Raw genomic sequence first — 10,140 nt, forward strand, 5'->3', positions numbered from 1 at the left:
TTTAGATTGATCGCTTAAATTGGTTTTTATTTATGTAGATTGATGCTTTCAGAATTATACTAGGAGGGTTGGACGAGGTTTTAGTAAATAGCAGAGGTGCCCTCGAGGACATGAGGGATGAGGTAAACATTCTTCTATGTGTTATCGTGTGGGATTATTTAGACTGTATTGTTAAAACAGAATGGCCCAAAGATGATGTACCGTTGTGCAGGTGATGTAATGTTGTTCTAAAGCTAGCTTGCGCTGTTATTGATGATATATGGCAGAATATACAGCAGCAAAAGTGCAAAACAATCCTCACGTTGCAGGTGATCTCCTTATTTTTGTCACGATTAAGATCTGGATAATATTGTATACTTAAATATCCTCACTTTGCAACAGACGCTGACAGAGAAAGGAGGCCATTTAATACTCCATGCTTGGGTAGATCAAGAATGTGCAAGGAATCCAGCCTGGTATCGATGGTCAGACAAGACCAAACGTATTTGGCAACTGGAATTTGGTAAGTGTACATGGCATATATGGCATTAGCTAACTAAAAAGTACTATACTCCATTTTGCATCTGCCAGGTAGATTTGTTCCTTACAGATACTCCATGCTATTTGTCTCTGCCACGACTAGGGGAGTAAAATCTACTGTTAGTTGACTTCATTTTGGAGATACCACTACATTATAGCACATGCTATTTGTCTCTACCACGGTTAGGGGAGATAATAACTTCAAGCGAATTATTTGGCCTCTGAAACTTAGCTACATACTGACCAATAGTATTAGTTGCTTACATTGCCGTTACTACTGCTACTTTCTAATCATAAAAGATCCTGATGTCACTGATGTCTTTCTTTCCTTTTGAGATCCCAATAGTCTGACCGGCTGCAGTAGTAAACTAATGGCAGCAAACCACTTTTTTGCAAAAATACAAGAAACCTAATCCCTCTTAACTTGCAAATGGGAATGCAGTGTAGTATGAACTTATCCTTGCAAATAGGAGTAGGGAGTAGTTGTTATCTTTCATAGATGCATAACCTTTCAGGAGGCATATAACCTGGCCTATTCTTATTTTGAAAGAATCTAGGTGGGGGGCAAGATAATCAAGGTGTTCTTATTTTGATAGAATTAACACGTTCTTCAGTTTCAAAATTAGACTTTGAACTCTTCAGCATGTGCTGCTATACTGATGCGTATAAATCAACCCGTGCTGCAGATTATGGTGAAGTATCAAGTGAAATCAACAAGTGTTGCAGACCTACCAGCTCAAGACATAGCCGGGGCCCCGCGACAAGAGGCGAGTTCACACGGCGCGACAAAAGGCCAGAGGTCGCTCGCTGGCGCGAGGCTCTGAGCTCCACCGCGAGGCCAACGAGGCTGCGAGGAGCGCCGGGGAAGCCGCGGGCGCGAGCGCTGGAGGCCTGCCAGCGCGAAGCTGGAGCCCAAGCGCGCGATTCCGCCGACGCGAGGCTAATATCGATCGGGGATCGGGGATCCGTTGGCACGTTTTCGAAATAGAAAGGATGGATATTTTAAAAAATGTTTTCAACTAGACTTCCGACACCTAAAACACCTAAAACATGATGGAGGGAGTAGTATTGTTTAGTTGGTTGTTATGAAAGATTCCACCAACTCGGGATTTTAAGTTTGTTGATGTTTACCAGAAATTTATCATATTCATCATATAGTTAACGCCGCTCGTTTTCCCCATTTTTATCAATGATGTACTAAGGTGAAGCAAGCCAATTAGCCTATATACTTCCTATTGAGTTGCCCCCCTAGATTAACCTACGTAGATTTGGTTAGTACGTCACAACGTTTGACATCACTATTTGATGTTTCATCAGGTTATGTGAGATGGCAAATTTTTAAAACAACAAGACCAAAAGAGGGTGGAGATGGTAATGCTAAACCAAGCAAGTGAAGTGGGTAGAGAGGTGAAGTGGGTGAAGTGGAAGAAGAGACCACAAGACATGATATATGCAAAGGAGAAAAAAAACAGGAGAAAGAGAGTCTTCATAGTGAGTAAATTTTTTCGTTCTCCCGTGGCAACGCACGGGCATTTGTCCTAGTGACAAAAAAACTTGTGTTACGATTTGTCACATGACTACCACAATTGGAGCACGCGACTACCACAACTGGGACACGTGCAGACGCGGAGCACTGATTCTATGATTTGCTCGTCTTAACTGTGTTTCTGACCGTTGTGGCCTACTGTCAAGTCCAACGTGGCGCTCACTTGACGGCCGGAGGCCACAATCGTTAGGGCTCGCGTTAGGGCCGCGTGTTAGAGTGGTCGGCTAGGTCGTCGTCTCCCTCCTCGCGTTTCTTCTCTGTGCCATCCCAGTGCGGCCCCTCGTCGGCGATGCAAATCTCCGGCGGTAGCATACCATTTCAGCCATGGTTTTGTGGGGTGACGGCGAGGAGTCCTCTCCAGAGATGAGCTCCCTCGGTAGTGATGTGAGTACACTAGTCTGTCCAATTTGTAGGGTGTCGATTTGGGGATTTTTTATTTTGAGCATGATTTTAGCTGATTCTTTCCATTAAAATGTTAGAGTGTTAACACCACGTGCGACTCCGATTTCTACGGATTGTCTGATGACGGTGACAGGCTTGCCACTTGCAAACACAGTGTTGTAGGATTTGTAGCATTTGATTGGGGCTGGACAGGGAGGAGGTTCTTAGGATGTGCATGTCAGGATGGAGAAGTAGCATGTGATTTTCGGAAGCAAATTTGGTGCACATGAGCACCAGTGCTCTCGGTTTTTTAAAATATTTAAAAACTGTATTTCTATGTTCCAAAAAATCATCACATTTATTCCATGAATACATACACATGTTCTGAATATTCATGCAAAGTTTCGGTAGAAATTACATTGTATTTTGAGCTACAGGAAAAAAACAAATTTGTGGCTACGTATAGAGGTATATATTTGTCAGAAATTTGTCTTTTTTGTATAGCTTAAAATATAATATATTTTTCTCCAATTTTTTTACCGTAGCTTCAGAATGTTTGTATGTGTGTGGGTATTTAATTTCATATTTTATGAAATCCAAAAAATATGATTTTTAGAAATCAGGAGCACTGGTGCTCACGTGTCAAATACACTTTTCGGTGATTTTCATCTTTGGGTAGACGGTGAGTGGCCACCTACAATTCAGAAAGCACTGTCAAAGCTCTGGAATTTGTATGGAGAAGAAAACGAAGGCAGGGTTAGTGATTCTCTAGATAATCTTGAGAAGAGGTTTAAGCTGGAAGATGAGATTGAAAAGATGCACATTGACGTGAGGAATGGCCAAGATGAGATAAAAAAAGTTGTGGAGGAGAAGGGTCATACTAGCTCTGAAGGCCCAAGCTGAACAAGGTTTGATTGATGCCAAGGCTGAATTAGAGCCGAAGAAGTCACTTGATACATCAACTAGCAATATGCACAAATGATTGAGGATGAACGCACAGAAGGAGGGGATAAGTTGAAAGAAGAGAAGAGGAAGTTGGAGTACATCATTGGGGATTTTTTTAGGTAGAAGGAAGCCACAAGGGCAAAGATGAAGTAGATTAAGGAGATGTCTGAAGAGTAGTTGCTATTTTTCATATTAGCGTGAAGGTGTATCAGTTTAATTTGATTGCAATGTTGAATTTTATTCCCTCGGTTTGTAACGTTAAACAAAATTATGTCTGGTTTGTAATGTTGACCTAAATTATGTTGGTTTGTAATGTTGAACAATATTTGTTGTATTAGTTAAATTTGATCCCCGATGTTGAACTGAACTCCCTTTTATCAGGTTATGAATGATATTAAATATGTGTTATGTGAGGGTTATTGTACGACTGGAAAGGTCTCGACATCGACCCGTCGACTTTGTCGAGACCTTTAGGGTTATTTTATTGTTGGAAAAGTCTCGACATCGATTCGTCGACTTTGTCGAGACCTTTAGGGTTATTTTACTATTGGAAAGGTCTCGACATTGACCCATTGACTTTATCGAGACCTTGAGGGTTATTTTAAAACTAGAAAGGTCTCGACATCGACTCGTCGACTTTGTCGAGACCTTTAGGGTAACAAATAAACTTGAAAAACGAAATGAAGCACAATTGGTCTTAAGCATTACATATGTATAATTAAAGCATAGTTGGTCTTAAGCAATACATCATCCTAGGTTCAAATTGTCTTAAATATGGCCATGTAGCATAGCCTTAATTATTACAGGCATCACAAAATGGTCTTAAACATCTTAGGTAGCATGGCATACATATGAGAACTCCATACATAGCACATCAGAGAGAACTCCACATCAGAGGACCTAATGTCCTAGTAGAGGAGGATTAGAAGCATCTCTCTGGACCAGCATTAGCTCATGCATTGAAATAACCAGCCAATCCTCTGGCTGGCTGTCTAAAACTAGGACCTGGACTTGGAGCATGACCAGCATTAGCCCCATAAATTATTGGGGCTACATATATGACCCGTAGTAGTCCCGGAAGATCTTGGAGCTGCATGATCTGCTTGACCTGTAGTAGTCCCAGAAGAACTTGGAGCTGCATGATCTATTGTTGGCATTGTCCTATTGGCCTGGATATGTCATGTACCAATAATTAGGAGATTGCAATGGAGAGAAATGAGAACAAGAATCATGTATGCATTACCTTGTGACTGTTTTTCCTCATAGCTAGGTTTGGCCTCCTCAAAGGTTGTGAGCAGCTTATATACTTGTGCCCGTGTAGTTTGCAGTTGCTACAAGTAATTGTGGACATTCTTGATGTCTCTTTAGGTTTAGGAGGCTCAAATTTGCCTTTCCTCCTTTTTTTCTTGCCTTCTTCCCTTCAAATGATCCTTGAATGCAGGTGGCATGATGTCAACTGTATATGTCTTTGTCCAACCATGCGGTTCTAGCATTGGATTAAATGTCAACTTGTATCTATTCAAGTACATGTTTTTCTTGAAAAAGGGGGACACGAAATCTTCTGGATGCATAGAAGCCTTGTAAATGGCACTGACTGCATGGTTGCAAGGCAAGCCAATGAGTTGCCACTTCCTACAAGAACATGTCCTAGATTCAATGTTGAGCTCATGTGTAACTTTCCCACTTTTAAGTTTTAACTTGCCATAGTCCTTTGCATGCCCTCTTTGGGATGCAATTTCTTGAGTACTTCTTCATTAACTCAAGCAATTATGCATAGTGATGTGTAATTTCTCACGAAGAGTCCTCTGCACCTTGTCTTTTTCCATCCCATCTGACCATGCATTTATCATATATTCCTACTAGCATAGTCATATTTGGTTTGTTTCTGACATCAAGAATGTACTTGTTAAATACCCCAGAGAGATTGTTTACCACTAAATCTATTTGGCAATTGGTGTCCATGTGGTAAACCTTGCCCATGATTCCATTGGTATCTTGCTCAACCATTTCCATGCTTTGTCACTCTGCTTCTTCATCTCCTCCATTTCTGCATCAAAACCATCTTTTGTGTAAGAGTATGTTGCATTATCCATGCACTTCTTCAAATCCTCTCCTCTGAAGCCTGTTGTCTGAAAATTGGCATAAATATGCCTGAGGCAGTACCTCTATGGTGAATTAGGAAAAATTATGGAAACTGCTTTCAGTAGCCCTTTTTGCCTATCTGACATTATGTTGTAGTATCCAAACTGTCCCTGATCTCTACCTAATGCATACTTCAGCTGCTCAAGAAATCACTGGCAATTCTCTATATCTTCTTTTGCAACCACTCTCCAGGCAATCGGAGAGATATTATTATTGCCATCTCTGCCAGTAGCTGCAAGGATTTGAGCTCCAGATGTGAGCTTTATGAAGCAACCATCCAAACCAAATGAATGGTCTACAAACCTGTAGAAATCCTTCTCATTCACACAGAAGAAGAACCCATGGAATCTAGGGCAGTAAGATATGGCTACCAGTTGTCCTTTCTGCATAGCTTCAACATGTTCTTCTGTTGATCCTCTGACAGTGGTCACAATGCACCTGGAACCAGGGTTCTTGTCAATAACAGTCTGCAGATAATCGCTTTTCCTACAATACTGCTTCTTGTGACTGATGACCCACAAGTATAGGGGATCGCAACAGTCTTCGAGGGAAGTAAAACCCAAATTTATTGATTCGACACAAGGGGAGGTAAAGAATACTTATAAGCCTTAACAACTGAGTTGTCAATTCAGCTGCACCTGGAAAAGCACTAGCAACAGGGGTGACGTGAAAGTAGCAGTAATATGAGAGCAGTAGTAACAGTAACACAGCAGCAGTAATAGCAATATGAGAGCAATGGCACCAGAAAATAGTTGATACTACTTCCAATGACATGTAGAACGAGTATATGATGATGCGAGATGGACCGGGGTTCCCGGCTATCTACGGTAGTGGTAACTCTCCAATAACAAGTGTTGGGTGAACAAATTACGGTTGGGCAATTGATAGGATTGAAATAGCATTAAGACAGAATATCAAGTCTATTAATCATGTAGGCATGTTTCCCATATATAGTCATACGTGCTCGCAATGAGAAACTTGTACAACATCTTTTGTCCTACCAGCCGGTGGCAGCCGGGCCTCTAGGGAATCTATTGGAAATTAAGGTACTCCTTTTAATAGAGCACCGGAGCAAAGCATTAACACTCCGTGAAAACATGTGATCCTCATATCTAAGCCTTCCCCTCCAGTTGTCCCAATTTCTGTCACTTTGGGTCCTTTGGTTCCGGACATAGACATGTGCATACAACTTGTAGATACAATCTAAGCAATAATTATAGACAGGGGCGGAGCCAGGATTCAAGCATAGGGGGGGCGAAGAAAAAATTGCACAACATCATATGTCACAAATATATATCGGCTTGGGGGGTCGAAGAAAAAATCGTGCAACACATGTCACCGAGATGTATTTCAAGTTTCAATAAAATAGCAATCAACCGATCAAATTAGATATCACGTGATTTGCATTTGGAAGAAAGCTAGATCATATAGATTGCAGCTATATGTTCAGCATACTTATGAAACCAGTTTAAAATCTCATGAATGGTGAAATTTTTGTAGCAGTTATTATCAAGCTATGCTATCTTGTACTACCAAAAAGGAGGTCTAGCATATTATTTGGAAACAGGCAGCGTCTAATTTCACTTTTGGAGACCTTCGATTAAACTTTTGAAGACAAGGCAGAGCCTAATTTATCACGGATCTACAAAAGACTACTATTATACGATGTACCTCGGATCCAAGGCGTCCCGTAGATGAACTGGATATATGGGTGGTGACGCGCAACATCCACACGCGCCCTGCGCCTGTGCGCCATCATGGTGACCGAAGTTCAGCGAGGCGCCTGACTCCATCTATGGGGAGTCATGCCCTAGCGTCGGTGGGTGATGGGAATCGAGCAAGACAACCAAAAGCCGATGACTGATGCGATCAATTAGTGGGCAAGGTATAGGCTTACGGTATAGGCTAGGCTGCTTAGCTGAATACTAATCGTTATGGGTTGTTGGCCTATTGGGCTTGGTCTACCGTAGTACAGGAACTTACGCTTCTATTTCCCTGCCTAGTAATCGCCGAAGACTAATGAAAATTAACGATGTATACAATGCTTAGAACTACTGGTGAACAAGAAGAATTGTTGAGGGGGGCCGAACGTTGGGGGGGTCTAGCCCCTGCTCGCCCCCCTGTCTCCGCCCCTGATTATAGAGCTCAAATCTAAGATCATGCCACTCGGGCCCTAGTGACAAGCATTAAACATAACAAGATTGCAGCAATAATAACTTCACAAACTTTGTAGATAGACAATCATAACGTAACAATCCATCGGATCCCAACAAACACAACACCGATTACATCAGATGAATCTCAATCATGTAAGGCAGCTCATGAGATCATTGTATTGAAGTACATGGGGGAGAGTATACCAACTAGATACAGCTAGAACCCGTAGTCCATGGGGGAACTACTCACGGAGCATGATGGAGGCGGTGGCGTCGATGGAGATGGCTTCCGGGGGCACTTCCCCGTCCCGGCAGGGTGCCGGAACAGAGACTTCTGTCCCCCGAATTGGAGTTTCGCGATGGCGGCGGCGCCCCTGGAGTCTTTCTGGAGTTTCGTCAATCGGTACTGCGTTTTTAGGTCGAAAGGACTTAAATAGGCGAAGAGGCGGCGCAGGAGGGCTGACAGGGTGGCCTCCCACTAGGCCGGCGCGGCCAGGCCTGGGGCCGCGCGGCCCACGTGTGTGGTGGCCCCCTGGCTCTCCTCCGACTCTCCTTCGGTGTTCTGGAGCCTCCCGGGAAAAATAAGATCTTTGGCGTTGATTTCGTCCAATTCCGAGAATGTTGCCCGAACAGCCTTTCTGGAACCAAAAACAGCAGAAAACAGGAACTGGCACTGTGGCATCTTGTTAATAGGTTAGTTCCGGAAAACGCATGAAATCATCATAAAGTGCAAGCAAAACATGTAAGTATTGCCATAAAACAAGCATGGAACGTCAGAAATTATAGGTACGTTGGAGACGTATCAGCATCCCCAAGCTTAGTTCCTGCTCGTCCTCGAGTAGGTAAACGATAAAAAGAGTAATTTCTGTAGTGACATGCTACTTACATAACCTTGATCATACTATTACAAAGCATATGAAATGAATGAAGTGACTCAAGGCAATGATCTATAGTTGCTAACAAATAGGTAACATATAGCAAAACTTTTCATGAAGAGTACTTTCAAGACAAGCATCAAAAGTCTTGCACAAGAGTTAACTCATAAAGCAATAGATTCAAAGTAAAGGCATCGAAGCAACACAAAGGAAGATTTAAGTTTCAGCGGATGCTTTCAACTTTCAACATGCATATCTCATGGATAATTGTCAACACAAAGTAATATGATGAATGCAAATAAGCAAGTATGTAAGAATCAATGCACAGTTGACACAAGTGTTTGCTTCTAAGATGGAAGGAAATGGGTAAACTGACTCAACATAAAGTAAAAGATAGGCCCTTCTACGAGGGAAGCATCGATTGCTATATTTGTGCTAGAGCTTTGGTTTTGAAAACATAAAGAGAGCATAAAAGTAAAAGTTTTGAGAGGTGTTTGTTGTTGTCAACGAATGGTAGTGGGCACTCTAACCCCCTTGCCAGACAAACCTTCCCATGAATTATTTTTATTTTTGAGTGGCACTCTGATACGTCTCCAACGTATCGATAATTTCTTATGTTCCATGCTACTTTATTGATGATACCTACATGTTTTATGCACATTATATGTCATATTTATGCATTTTCTGGAACTAACCTATTAACAAGATGCCGAAGAGCCGATTCTGTCGTTTTCTGCTGTTTTTGGTTTCAGAAATCCTAGTAAGGAAATATTCTCGGAATTGGACGAAATCTTCGCCCAGGGTCCTATTTTTGCACGAAGCTTCCAGAAGACCGAAGAGCTAACGAAGTGGGGCCACGAGGCGGCCAGATGATAGGGCGGCGCGGCCTGGCCCCTGGCCGCGCCACCCTGTCCCCTGGGCCCCTCGTGAGCCCCCCTGACCTACCCTTCCGCCTACAAATAGCCTCCGTCGCGAAACCCCCAGTACCGAGAGCCACGATACGGAAAACCTTCCAGAGACGCCGCCGCCGCAAATCCCATCTCGGGGGATTCAGGAGATCGCCTCCGGCACCCTGCCGGAGAGGGGATTCACCTCCCGGAGGACTCTACACCGCCATGGTCGCCTCCGGAGTGATGAGTGAGTAGTTCACCCCTGGACCATGGGTCCATAGCAGTAGCTAGATGGTCGTCTTCTCCTTGTTGTGCTTCATTGTTGGATCTTGTGAGCTGCCTAACATGATCAAGATCATCTATCCGTAATTCTATATGTTGTGTTTGTCGGGATCCGATGGATAGAGAGTACTATGATTATGGTGATTATCAATCTATTGTTTATGTGTTGTTTATGATCTTGCATGCTCTCCGTTATTAGTAGAGGCTCGGCCAAGTTTTTACTCTTAACTCCAAGAGGGAGTATTTATGCTCGATAGTGGGTTCATGCCCGCATTGACACCGGGACAAGTGACGAGAAAGTTCTAAGGTTGTGTTGTGCTCGTTGCCACTAGGGATAAAACATTGATTCTATGTCTAAGGATGTAGTTGTCGATTACATTACGCACCATACTTAATGCAATTGT

This window comes from Lolium rigidum, chromosome 6 (assembly GCF_022539505.1).
Source record: "Lolium rigidum isolate FL_2022 chromosome 6, APGP_CSIRO_Lrig_0.1, whole genome shotgun sequence".
NCBI lineage: Eukaryota > Viridiplantae > Streptophyta > Magnoliopsida > Poales > Poaceae > Lolium > Lolium rigidum.